Raw genomic sequence first — 25312 nt, 5'->3', positions numbered from 1 at the left:
AATCAAAATCCTGAAAACTATAGACTGAAAGTTCAAAATCCTGAAAGCCCAAAATCCTGAAACTCAAAATCCTGAAAACACAAATAATGCTAATATGTCACTATAAAGACACTAATATCTACCAACTGACCCTGACCCTAACCCTAAGGTCCGTCACTATCGCACACTCACCTGACCCGCGCCCTAACCCTAACTCACTTAAACTGCCCAAACCCCAATATTTGTCACTATTGCATACATGCCTAACCTGTGCCCTAACCCTAACTCACTTAAACCGCCCCTAACCCTAACATAAAACCAATCAAGACACTTACCTGAACCCAACGCATGACCCAACACCACAGGGCTAACAATAGCAAAGCCACAATGACGTCAGTATGTCCATTTTGTGTTTTCAGGATTTTGAGTTTCAGGATTTTGGGCTTTCAGGATTTTGAACTTTCAGTCTATAGTTTTCAGGATTTTGATTTTCAGGCTTATAGTGTTTCAGTCTTCTGATAGGGAACCAATAAATCAGTTTCTATAGTGTTTCTAATTGCTGTACTAAATTATTCTTTAACATGTCTCCACTTACTATAGCTTATGCCACTAATCTCTTAACCATTGTGTAGCACTGTTTTGGTATTGCAATGTGGAGTTTTAAATATATAGTGTTTTTAATGTAATTTGTGACACTTAGTAGAGGTGTATCAGGGTCATTCATGGCTTGGTCTGAAGCAGCAGTATGTGTCTGTAATAATGGCATAGTTGGTGAAGTAAGCCACGAGCTATGGAAGGTCCTGTTAGAAGTAATCTGAAATGGTAAGTTGTAGTAATAAATGTATATATATATATATATATATATATATATATATATATATATATATATATATATATCTCTACTTCATATGTTCGACAGTTCAAAATGCTGACTTTCATATGGCCGGGACCATATGATCGACATTTAAAATGCCGAACATATGAAAAACAAAAGTAAAAAACAAACACTTGCCTAAACACTGCTTGCAGGGGGACAAGTCCACCTGCACCCCCCATGGGGGGCTCCACACCCCCGTAACTTAAATATACCAACTCCGAGATCGCACTACAGTGCAGGAATGGAAATCTTTCCATTCTGCACTGTATGGAGATGCTGGTTCCGCATGGTTGGCATTTCAAATGTTGATCATATGGTCTCGGCCATATGAAAGTTTGTATTTTGAAATGCCAACCATGTGAATAGGACCTATATATATATATATATATATATATATATATATATATATATATATATACATATATATAGAGGGAGAGAGAGAGATAGATAAATATAGATAGATATAGATATAAATATAAATATATAGATATATGTCTGTGAGTGTGTGTGTGTGTCCCACAGACTATTTTATGTTGACCAGCTTTCCTTGAGACTATAGTCGTTTTATATTTCTATTCCTAATTTATTTTTTGCTTGAGAACCGGTAAGTCACTTAGTTCATAGCTGTTCATAAACCTGTCCATCAGTGCAGCATATTCTATTTGATAAACCCTGTCATCTGATGACATTCTGTGTTCTTACAACTTGACTGTTTGAGATAGAGCATTTAGAGTAGCAGGTGGAAAATGTAAGAAAGCATTAATGGCTGATGGTTTTCTATACTGTTTATAAGTGGTACCAGAACTGCTTTTTTATAAATTTCTGGATAGCAAAAAGAAACGTCTGGTTATATTTTGTGTTGTTTAATATTTTGTCTATTCTTCAATTTACGTTTGAATGTTGGTATTCCACAATTCCATCAGAGTGGATAGGGTTACATAACTATATATGCAATTTTTATGCTAATCAATGTCCAAATATTAGGGCAGTTGTTCATACTTTTCATAGGCCTTTGTCCAGATTTTTGATGTTTGCAGGTTGAGAGGTATGGTACTCGTCCCAGATGACAGTGGCAAATTTAAGAGGAATGTTATATATTTGGTAAACAGCACTGATGTTAGATTTACAAAAGAAACAATTCTGCATGTCTTGGTATTTAAGGTAAGTCTATGATTAATACACTAAGCATTTGTTAGGTCCAGCTCTTGCCTGAGAATTTGAGTACAAGAATGGGATCTGATAACCTGTCCCAGTTTGCAATCATCGGTAAATTTGATTAGCCGTAGTCCATTGATATTAGCTTTTAAGTCACAGAAATATATACAAAAAAGGAATGACCATTGTATTGGCTGCAAATACCCCTGACCTCAGTGGTATGAGTTCTGTCAGACAGACAGTTATCATTGCAGTGAATTCAATAATGGATTAATGGTCAGTTGAGGGAGTTTGTGAAGATAGTGTCAAAGGCCTTAACAAGGTCAGACGAGCACTGTAGATTGTCTCTTCCTTATTCATGTCCTCAGTAAGCCTTACAAAGACCTCACCCAGATTGATAAGGAGTGATCTGCCTTTTACAAAGTTAAAAAGATGTGTATCCAGAGATATAAGGTCATCTACATAATTGTTTATTAGTTCAGCAACAGTACATTCCATAGCCTTATACTGTAAACAATACTAGTAAGACTGATAGGCCTACAACTCCCAGGGTCAGCTTTATGCAAGTGTATCACAACTCTCTCCATCTGAGGGATATAACTAGTGGAGAGACACAGGTTGCAGAGTTGATGCAGGGGCTTTGCAAGGTGAAACCTTCCACTTCTTAGCAGACATCCAGGAATGTTGTCATGACCCAAATTAGTAGTGTTTTTAATTTTTGAAAGTGCCAAAAGGACTTGGTCCAAACTGATATGGGGGTAAGGGAGAATAGAGTGGACAGGGGAGACTGGGTGGAGTTATACTGGTAAAGAATTTTCCATAAAAATATTAGTAATGTCCTTGGAGTCAGAGAAGGAGGCATCATTGGAGAAAAGTTTATTACAGAATTGTTGCTTACTTGTGTAGCTATAAAAAAGCATTACATTTGCCTTTAGAATTAGTTGCAACTCTAAATTCACAGCTGGCTTTACAATTCATAATGGAAGTTTGACAGACCTACTTAACAGTTTTAAAATCTTTTACAATGATGAAGTGAATATACTGTAATGATGGCCTGGAGCTTTTTCTTTTTTTACAGTTTGTTGCTCTAGCAGTTCCGCCATATGGGTTGCCGTTATGCCTACAATCAGTGAGTGCCTCAGTGTATCTATCCAAGTGGGAGAACATTCAGAGGAGTAGGCAGAAGCCTTAGTTACAGGGTTTGCTAGGGAGCTCTACCATGTGTGATTATCAGCAAGATCAGTTAGTAGTAAATAACTGATTTTGGAGTAATCACTGAAGCTAAAGATGTATTAGGGGCCACAAAGCAGTTTTCCATAGAGAAGATCAAAGTAAGTTGGTTAGATTTGACTAGGGAGGGGATAACAAGTTGGATGGTTTAACTAAAAGACATGTTTATGAAGACATTATCAAAAAGATTAACACCTCTGGTGGGTAAGGAAACAAGTTAGTTTAATGCATTGGTATTTACAAGGTCCAGAAATCTCTAGCTGTATTTCTTGCTGGTAGTAAATGTTTTTTTTTTCATTTTATGCCAAGTACTTGAAGTAATCCATAAGAAAGTATTTAGTTTTACTGTTAATTTTTCTAACTGGTTAAGGTATTCTTAATGTTCTGACGTTTTTTGCATTTTTTTTAATCTGCCACAGATGGAGATCTATAATTGATTATAATGTGATAATTAATTGTATTGAGTGTAAAGAGGATTTCAGACAGTTTCATTGTATCATAAGAACTCTGTTTTTTTATATGGTTAATAATTGTATGACTCTGTCCATATTGACAGCACCACTTTCAGTTATTATTGAAAAAAAACATGTATAAATGATGCACAGTATTTGGGCATCCCTAGCAAGTATCTAACTGCAGTTGGATTTTAAGGTGTTGTAGCACAATATGCAATTTCTGTCTTGATGCACTGGATATTATGTTCTTCTCTTGATCAGGAGAATGCAAGTTCCTAAATGGTTAATTAATCAGTCTTGTCTTACTATACATGCATCTGGCTAAAGGCCTGTACTATGAAAAGTATTCTAGTTTAGCTAACGCTTGGGAAAGAAACTCAACACAATTAGTTAATAAGAAACAAAGGTGACTCCTTGTGGTTAGACATCAGGAGTATAAGGATCCTCCAGGGTGTCTCTAGCTTGTGACAGTATGCATGATAAATACTTATTGGAGAATAAGGAATCCAGTCACATGGTGATTACTCTGACCACACCATAAACAGAAGTATTGTTTAAAATCAGTTGCTAAGCTTGTGACTTTGTAACCACCAGGGAAAAGGTGTTTGACTGTGTCTGTCATTATAATAATTTAAATTAAATCAACATAAATCATTTGTAGCATCATGTATTACATGAGGACATTAATGCTGACATGTAACAAAACTGCTGAGCAATGCTTTTGATATTAGAAGATAGTTTTATGTTCATTAGTGTTAGTTTTTATAGTATTCTTTGTTACTTGCTGAACAATAACAATCTAGGATAAAATCACATTTATTATTGAGCAAACCAGTAGCATGCCAAATTACATCAAAAATGTTAGTCTGAAAAACACAAAATGCAAGTCAAACTAACATCTTTGGATTGGCCTGAAAACTCATCTTAAGTGTGTATTTATTTAAAAAAGATTTTGTTTCTTAATACAAGTGTCTTTCATAATGCAATAGTATGCTCTGCTATGATACCATGGAAATGTAGCCTGAAACATGTCTTCAGTTATTAAAACATAAAACTAATTGTATTAGTTTAACATTGTGGGTAACATAAATGAATAAATGGCTAAATGAAATCTGCCTCATGAGTGTGAAGAGGACCTTTATTAGCAATGTTTTGCAAATCACTAATTCCCAATTAAAAAAAAACACTGCAACTGATTGGGGTGTGTGTAAAAACAGCATTTTAGTACTGTGAACAAGTTTTCACAGTGCCTCTAAATGAATGGTTTGACTGCATGAATTGAATGGAGACCAAATATAGAAAACGTATGCCATACCCTGGTTTTCTTAGTACTGAGCACCCTATACTGAAACTAAATAAACTGAACTGTGTTCCTCTGAAATAAAAATGTAGTAACTGTGTGCTCTTGTAATTCAAATTCATCACAACATTATTGCTATTTAATAGAGTGCAGCTATTCATGACCTCATCACACCAAGCCCATCTGTCACCAGCTGGTTCATTAAGGTCTTGCAAATTCATATTCATCACTTCAGTAATGCTGTTTGTCCATGAAGATATTTCCCATATGCTTATCCATAATGCCATATGTAAACGCAGGTCATCTTGTAAAGATTTTACAATGAAAAATGGCTAAGCCATTATTAATCACCATTGTGCTCCCAAGCATCCATTTTTCTCACAGTATACATATATTTGTGGAAGAAAGAACACTTTGTATAAGTAACACAAGTTCACTATTCTTCCATCCTTTTGTAGCCTCCGAGTCTTGAAATGTGGCATTGTTCTTATTCGAACGCCTTGCAAGTTCTGCCACAATTATGAATCTGCAAAATTAAAAACAAAGAAAACAAAACAGTGACCAAGCTCTTTTCACTAAGTTAATGAATTATTACTTGAATACTGAGTTTAATATATGACCCCAAAAAGAAATGAAACAGTTGGTGTAACTTCTTGTATTCTGTGATAAGTGGTCACAAATGAACCAGAAATCTTTGGAACCCCAGTTAGAGGTGCTAAGATTTACATGTTGAACTTTCATCTGCAACAAGTATTGGTTTTATTGGTATTTAACTACAGCACCACAGAAAAATTTGCATGCAAAAAATGTTATCTTTGCAAAGGTCTCCTATCTCAACACCTTTCCTACCATAAACTGCTAGCTGAATGTGGGCCTCCTGGACCATGGTCAGGGCTTTGTTGCACTACTTCACAGGACTTGCTACAAAAGCCTGCAAAACCATCAAGCAGGGAAGACAGAAGTACTTCTTTTAAGGTAAATCATACTAAAGAACCTGTCAAATGAAACATGTTTCTCAGCAAGGATATTTGTGTCATAATATTTATTGAAAGTGCTGTACTCCTTGTAACTGCCATATATATCCCTCTACAAATGGAGTAGCATGGACTTCACTTAGGGATTCCTGCTGAACTTGTCAAATAAGAATTAGCCTGAGCCTTTCATTTTCTGTTCTGTGACAAAATAGTGGTGGGGAAGGGATACTCCTAGCCTTAATGAGATGACTTTGACTGACCGGTGGGTACAAACAGTGAAAAGAAAAAGCTAGTCTCTCTCCCTTTTGTTCTGTCTCTGTGGGTAGACAGAATGTACCCAATAAATGCAGAATACATTTTTTCTGTTTCTGGAATTCAGCAAAATGCAAGGCAAGAAAAGGATTTTTATGGTAAAATGTTTATGTCTTAGGAAAGAATCTAGAAAAGGTACACTGCAGCATTTTTAAGGAAGCCAGTGCATTACTGGTCACATCACCATACTAGAGATCTTATTTATGGTATGAGTCAATTTAATATTACAAGAAAGAAACTTTGGTTTGCATAGGATCTAAAGCATGAAGCATTTTTTTGTGGAAGCTGCAGCATAACAGGTCAGAATAGCAAATTTGCACAAATGTGTTTTGGGAAGGACATTTACACAATATCATGCCAGTAGAGATTATCAGTGTATGGTAATTCTGCTTCATAACCCCCTTAAGCAGCCTGCCAGACAACCACTACACAGGGAGGTTAAGTGAGTGATAGCTCCCTCTTATGAATATTAACAGAAAACAGCATAATGATGCTTAAACTCGATTGCTGAATCACACACCATTGTGCTATATGAACACATTCACAAGTGCATGAATAGAGACATAACAAACAGAACAAGACGCTTACCTTCAAAAAAAAGGAAGCCAAACTGATGGTCCCCTACCATAAACAAACTCTACAACAGAAGGAAGAAACTATTGCAGAAAAGGGTAAAGTCCCAAGACTGGAAAAAAATCATTAGGTAGCCTTAGCAAAAAAATGAGATACCTCATCAAATCCTATAAAGCTAGCTATGAAAACAAAATAGCAGCAAATACTAAGGAACCTCATTGGTTCTTTTGAGCTTTTATTTTCTTAAAAGTTGTCTCAGGTTTCAACTTTCTGTTACCTAAGAAGTTAAGTTGTGAGTGTTTCTGCCATTTCACACTGAGCTAATCGAAGGAAAGACACTGAGCAAACTCGGATCTATAATATATAACATTAAGTATCCTGTTTTTTTGCTTATTTTTTGAGTTATTTATAGCACTTTGTATACTGTATATTTTTTTAGCTAGTTTCACTGTGTGTGAGGTATTAACTGGAAATTGTCCACTTTTATTAAGCATCTGTTGGGTTGTTTGATTCTGATAACTTGTTTGTGGTTAAAATCTTTCTCTAGAGGCTCCTTTAGCTGTCTAAAACTTTCATTTAAAGGCTCACTGCTGTTTTTCTGCTATGAGAAACATTGCTGCAGTTTGTTTCCCACCCTCTCTCCCTATTGGTATGCTGTTCTTATAGTTGGTGGCTTTGCAGTTGCCTGCCCCTACTGTAAATTTGATCTGAGACCCTCCTCCCAGTCTAGTGTCATTACATCATTCTACCTAATACAGGGAGAACACTTGAGAAGGCCAATCAGCGTAGTTTCTGCTCCTCCTTTCTCTCTTTCCACTTAAAAAAAAAAAAAAAAATCTAACTTGTTTCCTGCCTTTCCTGTGGGTAGTCTAGTCTGGATACAGATTTGCTGTGACCAGGACTATTTGTGGGCTTCTAAGCCCCCAAGCCTTTCTGTGTTGGAGAGAAGCCTTCTAGCTTAATTTTGTTTCTTAGAACTAGCCAGTTTTTTTTGTTTCAGCACTCGTCTGTTTCTTTGAGCTCAGCACTTGTTCAAAACTTATTGTAAGCACTAAATAAGTTATAAATTACTACAGCACTCAACTTTCCTCACTGTCTAAAGGAAAACAGTTTCTAGTACTTAACAAATAAGCACCTATCCAGGCATGTCTAAGGGTCAGCTCCCGGTGTTTTCTCCTGTCTACCTGATGAATCTGGGCATCTTGGGGCAATGCAGTAATTGCCTCACGTACACAGACAACCCTCTCCTCCTACCACCCAACACTACAACCTGTGAGAGATGCACTTATGTAGTAAAAACTGAAAGCAAAGCTCTATTCACCTAAGACTGGACTAGACAGTCAAGAGGAGAAGGTAAACACTTGCACCACACCACACTCAGCACATAGTCCCTCAAAACCTATACCACCAAAACACACACATAGAAACACAAAACACACACCTACATTCGCGGATGCTCTCAGTAAAAACCTGCCCAAGCAACAGGGACCTCCAAAGGAGAAACACAAGCAACCTCCACCCCCCAACACAACCCAAATGATACACAGCCCACAAACTCAGTGTGCCACTCAACCACAGCCCATAAGGCATAACAACGTACCCAACACTCTAGTCATAGGTGACTCTATAGTCAGGCACACTGATGTTCCACTCACCAGGCTAAACAAGGAGAAAGTTACTGTCAGCTGCCTGTCGGGTGCCAGGATCCGCCACATAACGCATGCACTCAGGTCACTCCACAACAAGTACAAATATGACTCTGTCATTGTCCATGTTGGTGTGAATGACCTGAGACATACCTCCCTGGACTACATGAAAAGGGACATGGAGGAGCTGTCCGATCTTGTAGCCGAGGCAGGTATGACCCTAGTCCTGAGTAGCATCCTGCCATCACCCAGAATGCTACCACAGTACAAGGACAAAATGATTGACTTCAACAATTGGCTAAGCTTCTGGTGTCATTCTAAGGGGATCCAGTAACTGTCTGCCTGGGATGACATGATCGACAAACCACAATGCTTTGCCAGAGATGGCCTGCACCTGTCGCCCCTGGGATTCAGGATACTGGCTAAGGCTCTAGCCACTCCTATAGTGCCTTTTTTAGGCAAGGTTCAAATGACAAATTCACCACCATAACAGGTACAGGCAAGACGAATCTGAGGGTATTGCTACTCAATGCTAGAAGTCTAAACCTCAAAATGCACTCACTCGAAGCACTCCTTAAAATGGAGAACATCGACATCTGTGCAGTGACAGAGACCTGGTTCAAGGCTCCAGAGAGTACCCCTGCATTACCAGGCTATAATTCATACCACACCTTTCAGCCACCTAACCTGGACCTAAACATTTAAGGTGGAGGCGTGTCCATATTCATTAAGGATATACACACCTCCAGGCTAGCTGCTCAGCATAATGCATCCGAGATTATCCAAGTGCAACTAACTCTGGGCAAGACCACAATCCAAACTGTAGCTTGCTACAGATCCCCGACCATGCCCCAGGATTCCCACTCCTCATTTCTTGATACACTGGAAAATATTAGGGAACAACCTAACACCCTAATAATGGGTGATTTCAACCACCCTACCATTAACTGGGAAAACTACTCATGTACCAACTCTTGTGCTCAACATTTTCTGGAATTCATAAATTCCAATGCCTTGGATCAACTTATCCACACCCCCACCAGAGGCAGCAATATCCTAGACCTGGTTATTACCAACATGGGCAACTGGTGCTCTGCACCAGAGGTCAGCTCCTCATTGGTCAGATCCGACCACAAGCTAATCACCCTAGACATCCACATCCCTCCCCCTCCCCCCATTAGGGAAACCACAGTAAAAAATTTCTCCAAAGCCAACTTCACGCTTCTTAAGACAGAAGTGGCAAATTTCACGACACCCATGCTGACGGACAATAGAGGTATGACAGCTGAATCCTACACAAATGCACTTTATAAGCACTTACAAGAGTGCATGGATCATGCAATCCCTAACAGAACCAAGATGCTATCCTCCAAAAAAAGGAAGCCAATCTGGTGGTCCCCTGCCATAAACAAACTCTATAACAGAAGAAAGAAACTGTTGCTAAAAAGAGTAAAATCCCATGATTGGAGAAACTCCCTGGTCAGCCTCAGTAAGAAGATGAGATCCCTCATAAAATCCTCCAAAGCTAGTTATGAAAACAAAATCGCCACTGACTCTAAATACAACCACAAAGCATTCGATAGCTATGTCAAGAATCTCAATGGCAACACTCAGATCGGCTCTGAGTTACAGCACAATGGCACTAAATATACAGAGCCAACTGATATTGCCAACATCCTTGCAGATAGGTTCAGTGTTAACTTTACCCCCCTGTCATCCCCTAAAGGGCCTATCTCTATACCAGAAGAATGCAAAGTTCCTGTAATCATGGCTGCACAGGTAAAAACACACTATCCAAAGCCAAGAACACAGCATCCATGGGACCTGACAACATCCAAGGCTGTGTTCTACATGAACTACGGAACAAACTGGCACCCCACCTAAGTACCATGTTCAATCATAGCCTCACCTCAGGCTATGTGTCCACTGAATGGCGCACAGCAACAGTTATCCCACTCCACAAAGGGGGAGCCACCATAGACCCCGGAAACTACAGCCCCATTAGCCTAATGAGCCTGGTCTGCAAGGCTATGGAATGTATCATCATTGAACTTATAAACAATGACATTGGCAATCTCCAAACTCAGGACCCGACCCAGTTCAGGTTTGTAAAAGGCAGATCATGTCACTTAAATCTGATAGATGTCTTTGAAGCAGTCACCAAAGCCGTAGATGAGGGTAAGGTGGTTCACACAGCCTATTTAGATCTCGCCAAGGCTTTCGACACCATCCCCCACTCTGGAATTATAGACAAACTCACTAAACTAGGTATAAATCCCTATGTCACAAGATGGGTTGCCAACTGACTCACTGACAGAACCCACACTGTGAAAGTAGCAGACTCCAAATCCAACTTCAGACCAGTGACAAGTGGAGTACCACAGGGTTCAGTCCTGGGTCCTCTCCTGTTTGGTATCTACTTCTCTGAAGTACAGGCTAACACAGAAGGTCTTTGGCTAATGAAGTTCGCAGATGACTGCAAACTAGGAGCCATAATCAAAACTCCAAAAGATGTGGACATCCTACAAATGGACCTCGCTGAGACAGATGCCTGGTGTTAAAGCCATGGCCTCAAGCTCAATGCCAAAAAGTGCATTGTCATCCCTTTTGGTAAAACTCTGTACCCATGAACTACCACATAGGTGGTAGTCTACTTAACACCAAAAGTGTGATAAGAGACCTTGGGACACAGGTGGACAGTAGTCTCTCCTTTGATAATCACCACAGTAGTCAGGAAATCCTTCTATGTGACACACCTCATCACAAAAGGTTTCTCATCCAGGAAAAAAGAGGTCATTGTTCCCCTCTACTCATCACTCATTAGACCCATTATAGAGTACAATGCCCCTTTTGGTATGTACCTCACAAGACATCTACAACAACTGGAAAGGCCACAGAAATACCTCACAAAGAGGATTACCGGCCTCAAACAGATGACCTATGCAGACAGTCTCAAAAAACTGCAGCTTTACTCTGTCGCATATCACCTACTCAGAGGCGATCTCTGCCTAACACACAAAGCTATGTCAAACCCAGAGCTTTTAGACATGCTCCACTTAAAGAAATCCCAATCCCTATGAGCTACATGCTCTAGGGATCTAAACCTTGTCACCACAATAAACAGAACATGCTGGAGGGATAGATTCCTGTCCAGAGACTTCCCATACTCTGGAACAAACTACCTATCTATATCAAACAAAGCTCCTCATTAGCACTCTTCAAGAAAAATCTTGATGATTGGATGGGAGATAGGAAATTCACCCCTGGGATCACTTCTGTGGCTCTGCTCGACAGTGGCACAGGAAAATAATTTTCTTGGGTGGCGAAAGCCAGGGTACCTTTTGGCTAGGCTTATATAGGCCCTAGGGTCAATAGCCTAATACCTACCTATGAACCTATGAACAACCACAAGGCATTTTATAGTTATGTCAAGAATCTTCAGGGCAACACTCAGGTCTGCTCTGTGCTACAGCACAATGGCAACTCATATACCGAGTCAGCTAACATTGCCAATATATTGGCTGATAGGTTCAATGCAAACTTTACCCCCCTTTCACCCCCCAAAGGGTCAATCGCAGTTCCTGAGGAGTGTCAGGTTCCTAATATTACTGCTGCTCAGGTTAAAACCGCACTGTCTAAAGCCAAGAACACAGCTTCCATGGACCCGATAATATAGGTTTATAGATTACCCTGGATGTGTCCTACATGAGCTACAAAATGAACTGGCACCACACCTGAGTGCCCTGTTCAATCACAGCCTCACTTCAGGCTTTGGACCCACTGAATGGTGAATGGCCATGGTCATCCCACTCCACAAAGGGGGAATGACTACAGACCCCAGAAACTACTGCCCCATTAGCATGACTAGTCTGATATGCAAGGCTATGGAACGTATCATTGTAAACCTTATAAATAGGAATTTAGGAAATCTCCAAACTCTGGACCCCACGCAGTTTGGATTTGTGAAGAATAGATCATGCCTGCTCAGTCCGGTAGACTTCTTTGAGTCTGTCATCAGAGCTGTGGATGAGGGCAAGGTGCTACACACAGTCTATCTCGATCTTGCCAAGGCCTTTGATACCATTCCCCACTCGGGAATCATTGATAGACTCACTAATCTAGGCATTAACACCTATGTCACAAGGTGAGTTGCTAAATGGCTCATGGATAGAACTCACACTGTGAAGGTTGTAGACTCCAAATCAGGCTACCGACCAGTCATGAGTGGTGTCCCACAGGGATCTGTCCTGGGTCCCCTTCTGTTTGGCATCTACTTCTCATAGGTTCAAGCCAGCATAAAAGGACTCTGGCTGACCAAGTTTGCAGATGATTGCAAACTAGGAGCCATTATAGAATCCCCAACTTATGTAGACATCCTACAAAGGGGCCTCACTGACACCAATGACTGGTGCCTGAACCACGGCCTTAAACTATATGCCAAAAAATGCATCGTTATTCCCTTTGGGAAAAACTCTGTGCCCATAAGCTACCACATCAATGGTGTTCCATTTAACTCAGAAGGTGTAATAACAGATCATGGAACACAGGTTGATAGCAACTTCTCCTTTGACAACCACATCACCACTGTGGTTAGAAAATCCTTTTATGTGGCACATCTCATCAGAAAGGATTTCTCATCAGGAAGAAAGAGGTCATTGTCCCTCTCTACTCATCCCTCATTAGACCTATTATAGAATACAATGCCCCTTTTGGCATTTACCTCACTAGACACCTGCAACAGCTAGAAAGGCCACAAAAATACCTCACCAAGAGGATTCTACTCCTTAAACACATTCCCTATACTGAAAGACACAAAAAACACCAGCTATACTCAGTCTCATATTGCCTCCTTAGAGGCGATATCTGCTTAACCTACAAAGCCATGTCTGACCCAGAGCTGCTAGACATGCAACATATAAAAAAAACCAATACCGCCATGCCACACACTCCAGGGACCTCAATCTTGTTGCCACATTAAATAGAACATTCTGGAGGGATAGGTTCCCTACCCAAGGACTGCCCATGCTCTGGAACAGACTCCCTATCCACGTCAAGCAGAGCTCCACTCTGGCCCTCTTCAAAAGAAATATTGATGAGTGGATGGGAAATAGAAAATTCACCCCAGGGATCACCTCAGCTGCCCTGCTAGATAGAGGCAATGGGAACTAACGTCTATTGACATGATACTATGTATTCTTATTGGCTAGGCTTACATAGGGCTCAGGGCCATTACCTAGTACACACCTATGAACCTATGAACAAACAACATTATGATGCACACCTGTTATACTACGGTTCTGCCCATTCATGACATGGCCCCTTACACCTGAAGGAGCTTGAAGTACCCTACTTCCTACTCTGGTTTTGTGCTCAGAGATCAAATTTTTGACAAAGCTTTCTGTTTATGTCAAATTTATTTTATGACAGACAATGATAAACTATCACAATATAATGTAACTATCCACCAGGAAATGCAATGCTTTAAAATAAATGGTTAAGACAAATACAGTATGCCCTCCACCTTATGAAATGTTGAAATCATACAGAAATTGATCCTGAAAGGCCAGTACTGAAAGTGTGAACTGCACCCAAGATATGAATGCCAGGTAAGTACAAAGGGATATTTGCAAACTGCACTACCAGATGTAGACCCCTGCTAGTGCTGTACTTACTTTAATGGAAGATTCACACATCACCACAATTATCTCTTACTTTCTTACAAATCTTGAATCTAGAGATCTCTATTTATGTACAAACTAAACATAACAATGGCAATATGTCTGAAATACAGACTGAAATGGGAGATCCTGCAGTCTTGCACACTGACTGGGAGCTATTCAAAGCCCATTCACTTTGGAAGTACAAAAAATTTGAGACAATGCATGATTATGTAAAAAGACATAATGTAGCAAATTATTTTACTTGGAACAATTAAATCAGTCACTAGAGGCTTTTTTTTGCTCTGAAGTTTATATTTATTTCACAAAAGGAAAAAATACATTTTACCTAAAACTTCTGTCTGCAGTATTCAATCAATTACCATTGCAAACAAAAACTCTTTATTTGCTAAATGCTCATACTCTACAGGCACTCTACAACATAAGACATGTGCAGTGTGTCTTTTCCATCAGACACAGTGTCACAGGATTCTGGCTAAAATAGATGAACAGTACTTACAGACACCTAATAAGGCTCCACTCTGCTAAGCCCCACTCCGCTAAGCTTCTCTTTATACTTCCCCACATGCAAGGACAACCTGAAATACCTTTTCCTTGCTATTGTTCACAGGCAGGACTACATCCAAGTGGCCCGTCCTTTAAAGGGTATCAGTTCCTCTCTCACAGGAATACCCTCTGGATTGCCTTCCTTCTGGTACATGCTGCCCCTTCTAGAGTCCAGTTAGGACTGTTTTCAAACTTAAAGGTTAAGACTGTGACAAGTAGCAAGGCTTTGATCCTTAAACAGGCCTTATTTGCAGCTGTCTATACTTAACTTTTACCCACATAACTACCACTGAGCTACCGTACTGAAAGAGATCAGCCACTATCATGCTTCATGGAACAAGAAGTTATGTACTCACCATAACGTTTGATGTATGTAGTCCATCTTGCCTCACATTCTTACTCACTGTTCGGAGCCGAATATCGGCTCTGACTCGGCCAATTATTTACTAGCTTGAAGTCTCTCATTGGCTGGGCCAAGCAGGTATCCCATGCTGCACTGCTCCATAACCCCAGATCTAGTTTGCTGCAAAACCACAGACACGCCATATACACACAACAACAAAAACTACAATGTAGTACTACCAAGGAGGTAAGAAAAAAAACAACTATTATTGAAGGGTACTCTAGTACCAAACCTAACCTCCAGATCCTCCAGGAAGGGGGCAGGTGGGAGGGTACGTAAGAATGTGAGGCGAGATGGACTACATACATCGAACATTATGGTGAGTACATAACTTCTTGATGTTATGTAGTCCAATCTCGCCTACATTCTTACTCACGGGACAGCGTCCCCAGCACCTCTATCCTGGGAGGCTCAAAGGAAGATACTCCTGTGGACTGTGGAACCAAAGGAAGCCCTACCCCTTGAGGCCACGTCCAGTTTGTAATGAGTAACAAAGGTATGGGGGGAAGCCCATGTGGCTGCAGCACAAATATCATCCAAGGATAGTCTAGCATGGTATGCTATAGACACAGAAACAGCCCTAGTAGAGTGAGCCTTGACGGGGAACGGTAGAGTTTTTCCTGCTGAAGAATAAATAAAGGAAATACAATTAGCAATCCATCTGGAAATGGTAACCTTGAAAACAGAGGATCCCGCTCTATTGTCTGAAAAGGAAACAAACAATTGGTCAGACCTTCGTAGATGTTTGGTCCTGTCTGTGTAGAATCGCAATTGTCTGTGCACATCTAGTTGATGAACTCTAAACTCTGCCTTGTTCGAATATTGAGGAAAGAACACTGGGAGTTCAATAGACTGGTTGAGATTAACAGTAGATGTAACTTTAGGGAGAAAGGACGGGTTAGGTCGAAGAGAGACTCTGTCCTTATGAAAAATTAAATATGGGGGTTTAATGGAGAGGGCTTGAATCTCCGACACTCGTCTGGCTGATGTAATGGCTATCAGAAAAGCCATTTTCCAAGACAGAAACTTTAACTCACAGGTGGCAGCTGGTGGGGAAGTAAGGGCTTGCAAAACCAGGTTTAAATCCCAAGGCATAACAGGTTCAGAAATAGGAGGCCAGACTAATAAGGTGCCCTTTAAAAAGGCCTTACAGAGTTTGTGAGCCATAAGGGAAGGCTCATAGGAGGTATGAAAGCTAGAAATAGCCGCCAACTGTACTTTAATAGTGGCAGGCGCAGAACCCTGCTGAAAGAGCATGGACAAGAACTCCAAGACCGCAGGAACTGGAGCTGTGTAGGGGTCGATTCCTTGAGCATGAGCCCCAAAAGAGAATCTCTTCCATTTGCTGGAATAAATCTTCCTAGTCGAAGACTTATGAGAGGACGATAAAATGTGTACTACCTCAGGTGAAAAATGATGAAGCCTGACTAGCGACGAAAGTGGAGTAGCCAGGCTGTCAACCTGAGGGTCCGCAGGGAAGGGTGGAACTGTCCCGACATGTGTGTCAGCAGGTCTGGTACTGGGTCCAGAATCCACGGAGTGTCCACCACGAATGGATGGAGGAAGGAGAACCAGACTTGGTGAGGCCAGTGTGGGGCAATTAAAATCATCTTGCTTCCCAAGGATAGGGCTTTCTGAATCACTCTTGGTAACAGAGGAAATGGAGGGAAAGCATAGAGCAGACCGGAGGGCCAATCATGGACTAGAGCGTCCCTGGGTGATTCCCCCTGTGGGGGGATTAGTAATTGCTGCATTTGGCATTGAGGGGATTGTTAAAAAGGTTGCAGCAAGGCTGACCCCACCTGATGAATATTTGTTCCGCAACCCGAGGGTTCAGGGACCACTCATAAGGCATGAGAATAGCTCTGCTCAGCCTGTCTGCTATCACATTGGCCTTCCCCAGAACGTGCGTTGCCACTAGGAACCGTTGGGAAGATACTGCCTACTGCCACCCTCGCATGGCCTCTCTGCACAGAGGGCAAGATCTGGTTCCTCCCTGTTTGTTCAAGTACCATACCATGGACATGTTGTCCGAATGTATCGCAAACGTCCCAAGAGGGAGAAAGCTCTGAAGTGCCCACAACGCCAGAAGCACTGCTCTCGTCTCTAGAACACTGATGTGCAGATATACCTCGTGATCTTGCCACATGCCTTGGACAGTCCTGCCAAGATAATGCCCTCCCCACCCCATCTGGGAGGCGTCCATGGTCACGGTGGCAACAGGTGATGGTGGAACAAACTATTTCCCCTCATCCAGATTGGTGGAGCATAGCCACCAACTGAGATCCTGTTTGCATCGGTCTGTGAGCAGGATCAGGTGAGAAAGGCGGAAGTTTCTGAAAGGACCATTGGGCAAATAGAAGCCACTGAAGAAGCCTCATGTGTAAACTGGCTAGAGGCACTAGCATAATGGTAGCTGCCATAGAGCCCAAAAGCTGAAGAACCCATCTCGCTTGTACTTTCCTGAGGGGTAATAGTGCGCGAACCTGGTTTTGTATTATTGTGATCCTTTGCTGAGGTATGAAGGCCTGCATTTGGATGGTGTCTAGCTCTGCGCCTATAAATGTGACACGCTGCGAGGGCAGCAAGGCAGGCTTTTCCCAGTTCAAAGTTATACCAAGTTGCTGGCAGGGGGTGATGGTGGCGTCCCTGGCTTGGATAAGTAGATGCCTGGTGGGAGCCAGTCGTCCAGAAAAGGAAACACCTGGAATCCTAGACATCTCAGGTGAGCTGTCACCACCGCTAAACACTTGGTGAACACCCTGGGGGCTGTGGTGAGACCAAAGGGCAGGGCATGAAACTGAAAATGGCTGGCTCCCAACCAGAAGCGTAGGTGACTCCTGGATGCCCTGTCCATTTTGACATGATAGTAAGCATCCTTGAGGTCAATGGAGCACATCCAAACTTCTTTTTCCAGCAACGGAAAAATGGACTGAAGGGTGACCATTCGGAACTTAGACTTTTGAATTTAGTGGTTTAATCGGCTGAGACCTAGAATCGGTCTCAGGTCCCCTGTTTTTTTCGGCACCAAAAAGTGTCTTGAGTAAGTCCCTAATCCGATTTGGTCTGAGGGGACAGGTTGGATGACTCCTTTCTTTAGCAGCTTTGAAACCTCTAAGGCTGCATGATCCCTTTGACTGGGTGAAACATCCGGGATTCTTCTGACTGGAGGAGGGTCAGATGAAAGGGTATGGCATAACCTCCGGAAACTATTCGTAACACCCATCAATCCTGGGTGATGCTTTCCCAGGCTTCCGGGTGTAACGATATGTGGCCCCCGACTGGCTCCAGAGAAGCACAGTCGGGCATCACATCAGGAACGATGGTAGGAAGAACAGTGAAAGGAATCACAGTCTCCCAAGTTGCAGGGGCCTCCTCTGCCTCTAGGGCGTTGTCTTCCTGAATAACCTCCCCCACCTCTGCCTCTGGAGGGGGAGTCACCTTGTGCGGCAGGGAAAAACTTCTGTGATTTCTTGAACCACATCTTCCCACCTCTCTGAGCCTTGGGGTAAGGCCTAGAGGGGAGGGAAAAATGGATCTCTATGGCAGACAGGGTCTTTCCCTTTTGCTCGCATCTGGTGAGGGTGTCTTTCACTTTGGTCCCAAAGAGCGAGGACCCATCAAAAGGAGCATCAGTGAAGGAAGACTTAAAGGCCTCTGCGAAATGACACAGGCGCAACCAGGCTTGCCTCCTGAGGGCTACTCCTGAAGTGGCTGCACTACTCGCCCCCTTGGCTGCATACAATATGAGCCTCATGGACGAGTTGACAATAGAATTTAGGGTAGACACCTGGGCGTTAACTGTGGGCGCCAATGCCTCAGGAACATTACCCACTAGAGTATCTCCTAACTCCTTGAGGAGATCTCTCTGGAGCCGAGTGAAATGGCAAAGGTAGTTCAGTGACCATAAGGTGAAGGTCACTGACAAAAGGGTACGCTTCCCGTACCTGTCCATAGTCCTAGAATCCTTGTTAGGAGGATGGACGGAAGAAGAAGTCTTGGATACTTCCTTCTGTGTGGCCACCGCCACCACCATGGCATATACAGAAACCCCTTTGGACAGAAATTCTTTCCCCGGGGGAGCAGAAAGGAACTTATTGGGCCTTCTGGGTACAGGTTCCACCGTATCAGGATTCTCCCACACCTTTCGACAGATTAAATCCAACAGCTCGTCGAAGGGTGGAGACACCCAGGAGGCAGAGGGTTGAGCTCCAAAGTCCTTGAGGAATACCGACTCCTCCTTGGAGGGGGTTAGGGAGGGCCAGTTGCCCCTCTGTCTCAAAATCTCCAGGATGTCAGAGAAAGAGACGTCATCAGAGGACGACTTGGGGGACCCCTCCGACTCCTCGAGGTCGGTATCAGAAGTGAGAGACTCATCCTGGGAGTCTATGTGCTTCCTCTTGCACGTCTTCTTTCTGGGGGCCCAAGACTCTGAGGGACCCTCAGAAAGTTGGGGACCACTCACGGGGGTATCCGCAGAGCTTTGGGCTCCTCCATCTATGGATAGGGGGGCGTCAGAGGCTCTAGCCGGGGTGGAAGGGGGCAGAATGACCGATCCGGGTGATGTAACTGATGACTTGGCCAGTGCGCTCCGCATGGCCTCGAAGGCTGGCCCCCTCCGAATCCGAGGACTGACAGGCCTCTGAGGCCATGATCGGAGTCGGGGTCCCCCAAGCCGATGCGCTGAGAGGGAGGCTCGGAACTGATGGGTGTCCCGAAACATTCCCCTCGGGCCCGACCGAGGAAACCCGAGTGCCGAGACCTGTGGAAGGAGCCGACAGGTTCGGAGCCGATGTCGGCACCGATAAACCTTTAAGGGGTATCGGAGCTGGTGCAAGAACATCACTCGAAACAGAGCACTCTGGCTCCAAAGACAAGGAAGCGCTCGGAGGAGGAACCATAGACACAACCAACGGGACAGGCTCCGGAGCCGACTGGGTCGGAGCCGAAAATAAGTTAGCCAACACTGGCAACTGCAGGAGCCTCTGCACCACCCTATCAACATCCAAATCAGAAAGCCTGGAGGATTTGGAGGACAGGGATGGAGAATGGGATCTCCTGGACTTCCAAGAAACAGATTCCAAACAGTAGAGGGCCCAGCAGTGACACTTGTGGTATGTCACTGGTAAATGGTCTAATGGCAGAGGTGGAATCCCCAACTTTGACAGTATGCATTCTGTTGGTGAGCCAGTTGGCTACACATCTAGTCATGTAAGGGTTCATCCCTAGCTGGGGGAGTTTTTCAATGATAGCTAAGAGAGGAATTGTGTCAAAAGCCTTGGCTAAGTCAAGCTAGATGATATGTACTGTTTTGCCTTCATCCAGGGCTTTGGTGACATTCTTGAAGAAGTCCACCAGGTTTAATAAGCATGATCTACCCTTAATGAAGCCAAACTGGGTCAGGTCAAGAGTCTGAAGTTAACCTAAGTCCTTGTTGATAAGGTCTAAGATGTTCTTTCCATGGCCTTGCAGATAAGGCTGGTTAGACTTATGGGTCTATAGTTCCCAGGTTTGGTTGATGGGCCCCCTTTGTGCAAGGGGATTACTGTTGCTGTTCTTCACTCTGCTGGATCAAAGCCAGTGCTCAGGCTGTGGTTAAACAGAGCATCAAATGGTTCCACTAGGTCTTGTTTTAGATTGTTTAGTAAGCAGCCTGGGATGTTATCTGGTCCCAATCGGGCAATGTTTTTGGCCTTGGAAAGTCTGAATATGACCTGCTGTTTGGAGATTCTGGGCAGATGACTGGTGTTGGGTATGCTTTGGGGTATGGCTGGTGGGGACAGAGGGGTAAAGTTTGTGCCAACTCTGCTAGCAGGCTGGCAATTTCCTCAGGTTCAGTATGAGTGGTACCATCTGCTTCAAGTTCAGCACATAACTGGGCATTCCTTTTTAGATTTTGGACATAACTATAGAATGCCTTATTATTGCTGTTAGCTAGGGATGCTAATTTAGCTTTGTAATTAGATTAAGAGGACTTTACAAGATATCTGATTTGCTTGTTCAAGCTGTGGAGGGTATTATTTCTCTGCTGAGTATGTTCCCTCTTGTTTTCAGACATCAGTTTCTTCCTTTTGTTATATACCTTTTTATACTTGAGATCCACCAGGGTGGCTTGTTTTTTTTTTGGGAGGACCGGGTTTTGATCCATTCAGGTACAGCCAAGTCTGTACAGTTGATTAAGTATTTATATAGGGCATTTGTGAACTCCTCTCCACAGCAGTCATTGTTGGTTGTATTCACAGGGGGTTTGAAACTTTTAATATGATCATTTAGTAGGCTGTACTTTGCTTCGGAGAAATTTTAAATTTTTTTGCTCCTGTGGGGGTATCATGTCTGACTGTTATTTCAAAATAGACAGATTTATGGTCTGACCTTACCAGGGAGGTCAACACGGGGGGAGTAGTGCAGTGACCTCCCATGTTGGTGAGTACTAAGTCTAGCACATTTGAACCTCTTATGTGGGTGCAGACTAACTTTTCCAGAGCATTTACACTAACAAAGTCAAGGAACCTCAGGGCAAGCATGTTTGTGCTCACATATATTGCCTAATATATGGAAGAATAGTTGAAATCTCCCATGACCAAGGTGTTTGGCTGTATCGTGAGTAACTCTAGCAAGTCCAAGTAGGTGGTGTACTTCTCTTGGTTCATAGTAGGGGACCTATAGCTAGCAATGATGTGGTACTGTGTTTTACCTACAGTTAGTTTGACCTAGAGTAGCTCAAGAGAGTCATACTGTTTAACCATTTTTGAGGTATATTTGGCTTTAATGAAGATGAATACACCTCCATCTTTGGTTGTTTCACACTCATTTTGGGGTCTGAACTTGTAAAGAGCATTATTGCCTTGTGTTGCCAGGGTTCTTTTTTGTAGCTTGAACCATGTCTCAGTGACTGCACAGATGTCAGCATCTTCCAAGGTGAGAAATGCGTGCAGGTAGTACAGTTTCCTGTTCAGGTTTCTAGCATTAAGCAGCATAACCTTGAGTTTGTCTCAAGTGGATTTCTTTTTTATTTTGTTGTTTTTGCCATTGCTTAAAAAGGCACTATGGGGAGACAAGTGCCTTTGCCAGTATCCAAAAGCCTACAGGAGACAAGTGAAGACCATCTCTGAAAAAGCAGTGTGGCCTGTCGACCATGTCTTCCCAGGCTGACAGATACTGGATCCCTTTGGAGTGACACCAGAAGCTAAGTCAATTGATAAAGTCAATATTTTTTTGTTTGTATTATGGCATCATCTTTGGAGAAGGTAGAATGCTGCTTAAGGCTAGGCTTACACCTGCTTGTGACACAATCTGAGAGCACAGTTATGACTCTCTTCATATAGTCCAGTGAGGTATGTCTCAAGTCATTTATCCTTGCATGGACTATGACAGAATCATACTGGTACTTGTGGTCCAGTGACTTGACAGATCGTGGCACCTGACAGGCAGTTAACCGTAACCCACTTCTTATCTAGCATGGAGAGGAGAACATTCGTGTGTCTCACAATGGAGTCACCAATTACTAGTACTGCAGTGTGACACCTTATGGGCTTATTTGTTGAGATATTGATGTGTGTGTTGTTATGTGTTGTGGCTGTTTTTTGCATTGTTATGTGTGTAAGTAGTTCCCATTTGGGAGGCTTCTGATCTTTTGGTAAGTTACTAGTGAGTACTTCCACATGTGTCGTGTCCTTATTTAGAGTGGGAAGTGTGTGTGTGTGTGTGTGTGTGTGTGTGTGTGTGTGTGCTGACAACCTGTTTGGCATTCGATTTGTCCATATGTGAGTCTTGCCTCAAATTTCATAGTGTAACAACATCTCTCACATACAGTATTTGCTTGTTTCAGGAGTAAGTGGTTGTCAGTATACATGAGACAATTGCTACATTGCCTCAGGATGCTCATGTCTATCGGGTTGGCCAGACAGATGACGGGAAACTGCCCATCCATGATATTAATTTCTTACTGTATGTTTTATTAGGGAAGGGAATGGTTTAATGTTGCTAGGACTGTGTTGGTAGTGTTATGACTACAAGATGGACCTATACTTTGTGTAGGCTAAGGTTAAAGAATAAGGCAAGGCTGCTCAATGCCCAACTGAGTTGCTCCTAGAGCAGCAGAGAAGCTTGGAAGGCTTTCACTGACAGCTGTTTAGGAAAAAACTGAGCTTCTGGGCTTTTGCATTTTACAGGGCACTGTTATCTGCTGCTGAGTGAAGAACAGCTCTATGTTAATGCAAGGCTTAAATACAAACAAAAATAAACATGTTTTAAGCTAACTACCAATTTGGAAAGTACACAATACACCTCTCACCAGCAGTCCCCAAATCAGACAGGTTAGATCAGCGCACTCCTACCACAAGAGTGTGGAAAACCACCTTCTTCATTTACAATAGCTGGTTTGGAGCCCAAGTGTAACAATACCACACAAACTACTTACAACAGCCCTGCAACAAACAGATACAATGTAATACAGTGCAAAGTAGCAGAAGACAGTACATTTTTTTTAAAATGCTGAAGTACAGTCACAGTGTAGCACTTTTATGTGTTTCCCAGCTCAGACAGACCAGATGAACACCTACAGCCACTAGATGAATAATCCCAGTCCTCCTAATGTAAAAGCACAGTAAAGGAGTGTCTGGAATGAAGTGCTACCACAAACAAACTTAAAGATATGGATACAGCAGTGTACTTTAAACAGCTCATAAAAGTGTGATTACTCAATAAAAGTACTTTGCTTTGTTTAATTGAGCCAACAGCTACTCAATTGTACAGAATTTATAAAGGCACTAAAAATAAGATAAGCTGATTAATAAGCCCTCCACAGCCAATAAAACTACATGCCGAAATCTCAAGTGTTTCCCCAACCTAGACAGACTAGGCTACCTCCCAGTGTACTAGATGGAAAATCCACTGACCTTGATGAAAAAACAAGTGCTTGCTAGAGAGTAAAAATACACTACTTTATTCAACAGCTGGCTAGATAATGAATTCAGAGGAAGTAAATCAGTAGAGCAGACAATAAGAGGCAAAATGCCCTTTTTCAATATAAGCACAAGAAAAGGCAAATACCTAATTCAAATACATATCAGCAGCAGTGTAGAAAGGGAGGAACCTATTAAGCTGAATTTATAGTAGGGGTAGGAAGTTTAAAATCACCGGGTTTAAAAAGAAGATCAACAAATGGGATGGTGGATGGGAAAGCCTAGCAGGGAATCACTAGCAGTGCTTTACTTTATGCAGGCTTGAAATCTTTCACACAAAGACAAAGGCCCAGAATTTCACTTTGCATTTTAAGTTTCACTCAGACAACAGTTCAAATCAACCAATGAAAAAATATGAAATGTGAAACCTAGATACTTTAAGTATCTGTCTCTCACGCAGAACAAAAACACCAGGCCAAGATTTCTTAAAACAGAAAACAAAATGGATCAGGTAAGACAGAAAGCAGCTCTATGAGTCAAAGACAGAAATCAAGCAGTAGTCAAATTAGGAATCAAAAAAGGTTTCTTAAGTGTAGGAGTAAGTATGGCTTTCTTCATAACCAAGTGAAAAAAATGCCCTTTCAGTGTTGAAACAGGGATTTGATAGATCATCTGGGCATTATCAGAAACTGGTTTGGAAAGGAAAGGAAAGAGCAGAACTGGTCTCCAAGAATCTTCTTTCTTTAGAAGCAAAAAACATTCTTGAATAAAAGCCTTCTCCTAACTAAGGAGGACAGACTGCTTCTATTACTACATGAGACAACAAATGCAAAATAACAGGAGAAAAAAAAAGAGTTTGATTGGGTAGATGAGGAGGAATTCCCGTGATGGGGAGGGAGAGACTTCCACTGCCATCTGTAACCATGAGACTTCCACTGCCATCTGTAACCATGATGGTTTAGTTTTAGAACCCATCTGTCTTATGCTATCTGTTATCAAAGACAGAAGTGGAGGTTCAAACCTTCTAGAAGGATTAAAGATTTGCCACAGTGGGGGAGGGGAATGTTGTAGGCAGTCACTCAGACTGATTAGACTGCTGTTTGTTCCAACGGAGGGGGCATTTCCTTTTTGTAGCTTCCTTTTCTAAATGTCTGCTTACCAGTAGTTTGCTGTGATTGCTTATCTGCTTTTTGAAAAAGGTTTTAGAGGAAGTATTAATATCATTGACAAACTTTGAAAATTAAGGCTGAAAAAATCTGAGAAATTCCTTGAATCAGCTTA

General features: G+C 42.2%; 1 long non-coding RNA gene across 1 annotated transcript in view; it reads right to left on the bottom strand.

The window, feature by feature from the left end:
* Positions 1 to 4815: 4815 nt before the first annotated feature.
* Positions 4816 to 25312, bottom strand: part of LOC122803367 — a 195723-nt gene continuing 175226 nt past the window's right edge. Inside the window, exon 3 of the long non-coding RNA XR_006365111.1 lies at positions 4816 to 5522. This is a non-coding gene — a long non-coding RNA (uncharacterized LOC122803367). The remainder of the gene's footprint in view (positions 5523 to 25312) is intronic.

Source organism: Protopterus annectens, chromosome 5.part1 (assembly GCF_019279795.1).
Source record: "Protopterus annectens isolate FY-2018-M chromosome 5.part1, PAN1.0, whole genome shotgun sequence".
NCBI classification, from domain to species: domain Eukaryota; kingdom Metazoa; phylum Chordata; order Ceratodontiformes; family Protopteridae; genus Protopterus; species Protopterus annectens.
Note: the sequence above shows the minus strand (reverse complement) of the source record. Positions and strands in the feature narration are given on the sequence as shown.